This window comes from Penaeus monodon, chromosome 19 (genome assembly GCF_015228065.2).
Source record: "Penaeus monodon isolate SGIC_2016 chromosome 19, NSTDA_Pmon_1, whole genome shotgun sequence".
NCBI classification, from domain to species: domain Eukaryota; kingdom Metazoa; phylum Arthropoda; class Malacostraca; order Decapoda; family Penaeidae; genus Penaeus; species Penaeus monodon.
Genome location: NC_051404.1, coordinates 19,636,330 through 19,641,923, shown reverse-complemented (window position 1 = coordinate 19,641,923; position 5,594 = coordinate 19,636,330). Strand labels below are relative to the sequence as shown.

General features: G+C 35.6%; 1 pseudogene; it reads left to right on the top strand.

Annotated features, from left to right (window-relative positions):
• LOC119585349 overlaps positions 1–5,594 on the top strand; it is a 30,947-nt pseudogene that overhangs the window by 1,530 nt on the left and 23,823 nt on the right.

Sequence of the window (5,594 nt, the reverse complement as noted above, 5' to 3'; positions counted from 1 at the left end):
ACAGCAACATCCAGTGTATGTTCCTCAGCCCCAGCATCAGGTCCAGGTGTACAGAGAACTGCCCCTGCTCGGAATAGCCAAGCAGCCGGTAACAGGTGAGTTCCAGGACTCATTCTTGTTGGCTACATAGTATCTGAAGATTGTGAACAGCAGTCATGATGGCTGTGATACTAGATGTTTGTTAAGAAAGTTTATTTATATGGAATGCCATTAGTGGAGTCTTGATCAGTAAGTTGGAAGTTTAATGCTGACATACTAATACATCCAGAGTTTGATTTTCATGTCATTAGTAATTTTGATTTATATGCAATATTAAGAAATTGGTGAATATTTGTGTTCTGAAGTAACCTATAGAGTAAGTATTCCTCAGTTATTCTGTTTTTAACTATTGTAAAAAAGTTCTTTGGTGAAGCATGTATTGTATATCTTCTAGGATCTACAATGTATCCTCCCTCAACCTCCCTCCCATATCCAAAGAGTTTATTTAGAATGCATAATTTTGTTTGATTAAATTTGTTTTAGTCAAAGAGAGTGCAGTGTGATTTCATTGGCTGAACATTGCTTTTTTGTATAAGCAAGTCCCTTTCATTCCTGTTAGCAATCTTTTTAAAACCAACTTAAACTGTACAGACATTGAATTAGCACTTGCATATCATTGTTTTATTATTTTGACATTCTTGTGCAGTCTTTTTTTTATGAAGGTTTTCTAATGTTGATTAGATCCAAGAAATCTGTTTCATAATTGGCTCTCTATTTATATTATCTTAGGATTTGTTCTTCATTGTGAAAGATGTGTAAGACTCTTGTTTTTCTTGTGTAGTGAAAGGTTTTTATAAATATTTTTGTTCATTCTCTCAACATCTGCATAGTATTACTCATTTTTCATAAATTCCATATTTAAAGCATTGAATTCTCATTCTTAATATTGAAATTCATTTTTGATTTTCCATAATATTCCATTACATTACATTGTTTCATATCATCCCTTCTGTAGGTTTCATTTCTATTCATTATTTTTGTTGCGAAGGTCGGTAACCTTGTTAGGTTTATTTAGTCTTTGTTAGTTCAACATACTTCAATCAGTGCAATAGATATTGCAGGTTATACAGAGCAATTTAAGAAATTTTTATTGACATTGAAGTTCTTTTGCTTCTTAATAATGAAGCAGAGAAAAAAAAATACGTAAGAGGTGGACATTTGTCTTTTCCTGAGTTTCATTTGCATTAAATATTTTGCAAAGTGTTTCTTGAAAACCAGAAACCTTATGCAACATATTGCTGATTCACACCCATTATAAAATCTCGTATCAGCTGATGAGCAGTAAAGGCTTGAGAAAAAATCTGTCTAATTATTTAGTCTTGAATTTGGTTAAATATTTTGTTCAAATGATACAAAAAAATATTAAATATGATACTTCATTTTCTAGTCATGTGGGCTCTTGAAATTGAATTTCATTTAGAGGGACATTGTAAGGATTTTAGTGCAGGAATGTTTGATATATCAAAAGAGAAATACATCATTATTGTTGTTAATGTTATTGTTACCACTTATTTGCAAAACCCTTTCAACAAGGGCATTTATCAATTCCTTTGTGACAGGGAAGAGATTTGCTCATTTCTTTTTAGACAGAATGTATTAACTTTTAGATTAAGTATCTACATTTTTCAACCAGTGGAAACTTGACACAAAAGTCTTACATGTCTTTCTACATAATATAACAAGGAGGAGTTACATTTTCTAGAGTGAATCAGACTATTTAAAAAGCATTCAGTCAGAACATGATGTAAAATTGAATAAATTTTGTGAAATGTAGATAACTTTCAACATGTCATTTAAAAAACTCAGTTGGCTTGTTCATGTTAAGACAAAATGCTTTGAGCTTCTTAGTTGTTAGATATTTTTCAACTAGTAATGTCTACAGGCAGATCAAAGGCACATTTGTTCATCATGAAGCTGTAAATACTAAACGGATTTATCTGTTCTTTGCTACACATGTCCATGCTAACTTGCATATAAATATTTACACATTACCACACACCAGTGAAGAGGCAGAATCTTTCCACAACAGCCTCTGGAGGACAGAACAGCATTTTTTATCTTTATGGAATGTATGCTGGATAGTGAAGTGGTTAATCATTTTGTAGATATATTTGTATGGCTTCATGTTAAATTTAGATAATGGGATAATCTTTAATCTGGGGAATAGTGGTAATGCTAGATACTTGAATTCACATCAGTTCCCAAAATTGTAAATATTAGAGTGCATTAAATTTCTTATTGCCTTCCTTGGCCATGCATCTGAAATAGTTAGGGAAATGTAACTGTCATGGAAAAATGAATTGACACATTATACATTGTTTACTCAGATCCCCCCTCCCTCAATCTGAAGGACATTCTTCCCTTATTTTCTTTTAAAGCATATCATTCCCCTCACATACACATAGTTCAGACACGCTTCTAAATACCTTTAAGTGTAAAAATCTTATTGAAACCTTAATCTCACATCCTAATATGGTTATCCAGCTTATCTCCGCCAATGATATCAGTCCTGTAACTAACCTTAACCATTAGATAATGGGAAAAATAGAGCTTTATGCACACACAGGATGGAAGAAACATATTTTTCAATTATTTTAACTCATTAACTGCAGTATTAAAAATTGGATGGTGGCCACTAATGCAGATTTGCTGGCACACAATAGCAGTTTCTCATTTGCACCTGGGACTTCAAGGACAACACTAGGCCCCTAATAGCTTGTAGCTATAATTTATAAACATAATTTTGAAAAAATTGAAGGTTGCCCTTTCACTTTTAAGTGCCTGTATCAAATAATGACGCCAAATAAATGATGTCGATACTATTGAGGAAAGACAAGCTCCCTCTGGTGAGCCAGTGGCTTGGGGTAAGTTATTATGTAGTGCCATCTGCAACACAGTCCACCACAGCCATAGCATGATTGAATGCCTTCCATAATCAAAAGGGTAATATAAAATTGATTAAGCTGAAGTCATTCTAATTTGGAGATTTATTAGGGGGAAAAAAATCCAAACACAGCTACTGGTTAAGGTCTTGAAAAATTGGATCCTGTGAATTCAGGGAAGATATGAACAAATGTGCCTTACCTATCTGGGGAACATTATACCATTTCTAAATATGATTAATTAACTTCTTTTAAATATTCATGGAAGACTCAGGTGATAGTTTAGAAGGTGAATATTCATTGCAGAAAAAAATTAGTTCTTGATCGTTGTGTTCATACATAATGTCTTAATTTCTGAGATCTCAAAATCACAGTTCTCATTTCCGAACTATACTTCATAATCACTGCATTTAAACATTTTCTCACTTCATAAAAGTAGGTAATTAAAAATATATATATTTATAAAGTCTGATAATAATGATAAAAAAATCAAGGGCTTCTGTGGAGTTAGATGTGATAGCCATCTCTCTGTGATGCTATCATATCTGGAAGATGATTGGTGAACATTGTAAATTTTTTTCTCAAATTTTCATGCTAGCTCTGCAACCCTGGGCTCCTGGTAAGCATGGCTGCAGATACTTTGCAGTGACCTTCAGGGAGTTTGTTTGGCATATGGAGACCTTTTTTGTGAAGTCCATATATAGTTGATAGTAATATGTCGGCATACAGGTGCACACTTATGTTTATATACATTTATACTGAGACACTTCTCCTGAAAAGTGTACTTGACCTGATAGACTCTTTCTCACTTAAACACTTAAAACAAGGTCACATTCATGTTGACACTGAAAATCACACTCATAGTTACACTAAGCAAACTTTGACACATGTATAAAATCAGCAAATAAACTGACAGACAGAATCTATTGCATCAACACACATGAACCAGTGACATTCACAAACCCAGACACACAGACATCACTACAGTCAACACCCCAATACAATCAATACACCTCCACAAACAACACAACACTACACCACAAACAACACACCACCACAAACAACACACCACTGCAAACAACACACCACTGCAAACAAGACAACACCACAAACAAGACAACACCACAAACAAGACAACACCACAAACAAGACAACACCACAAACAAGACAACACCACAAACAAGACAACACCACAAACAAGACAACACCACAAACAAGACAGTCCCCCAAGAAAAAAAATACTGAAAAGAAAACAAAACACAAAAATTTGTTCACATTCAGTGCATGAGACTGTAAAACCCCCCAAACCATACACACCTGCACTCAACCAGTCACCCTCACACCCCCCCTCTCACACCCCTGCCCTCTCACACCCCTCCCCTCTCACAACCTCCCTTCACACCCCTCCCCTCTCAACACCTGCCCCCTCAACACCGCCCTCCACACCCCTCCCCCTCTCACACACCTGCCCTCAACACCCTCCCCCAACACCTCCCCTTTCAAAACCCCTGCCCTTCCACACCTGCCCCTCCCCAAAACCTGCCCTCACTCAGCCTCCCTCACCCCAAACCCTCCCTTTCACACACCTCCCCTCATCTGCCTGCACTCTAAATTATTTTTCAGAACCACCTTACTTTACTATGCACATAAAAATTCTCATCCTAAAGAACACACTCATGCCATCCCAAAAATACTCTTACCGTTCCCTTGTGCCTCTGCACACACCCATTTTGAATACTACGTATGAAAATACCATATTCTTTGTATACTTCATATCTGTACCCCTTTTAAATTTAAACTCTGCTTATACAATTTTTTTTTTCAAAGAGTTTTTTTTGTATTGTAAACATTTTTTTAAAAGATTTCCTGATCGATTCTGCTAATAGTATAAATAGATAGAAGGATAGTTTCTAGAGGGAAATTGTTCATGATTACCATTAGAATCAAAGTTCGAGGATTTTGTTTTTGTTATTCAAATTGTGAAATAAAGCCTGTTGGTGGAGGAAAGGGGTTTATGTCATCTTGGTTTTCCTGACAGTCTGTGGAAGTCTTCATCTTCCTGACTATTTTGAGGTTATTTTTATTACTTTTATCATTTCTCTTTGTGATTGCATTATCAGTCTTATAGTCAGGTATTAAATAAAGAGAAAATGAAATTTGATATATAATAATGCTCTGTAATTACTTGGATTTCTGTTCTTTTTTTTGTTTTTGGGGGGATTTATTTTTGTTTGCGTATTTTTGATTTTTTGCTTTGATTTTTTTGCCTTTTTTATCCTTTTCTTGTTCTGTTGTACTTAACCCTTTTCCTAATGAGAATGAAAATAATAGATTTATATTTGTATGTACACGTCATGTATATAAAACATTATTGCCATTGTCATGACCCTTTCCCTTACCGTACTCCTCTTTAAAAATGTTCCGCTCTAAAACAACGGGGGAACAAGCCCCCACAAATGTGACCAGACCGTGGATCACCGCCCTCATGTGCACGTCACACCCCTGAATGTCCCAGGGATGGGAATGAACCAGTTTGATCCTTTCCTGCCTTGCCAGAGTCACCACATACGCCCTGCCACCAGACGTAGGCATCAGGCGCAGACACAGGTGGGTTGGTTATGCTCCTGGTTGTTTGGTTGAGAAGTTTTGGATTACTGTGCTCGTTAATTCCGG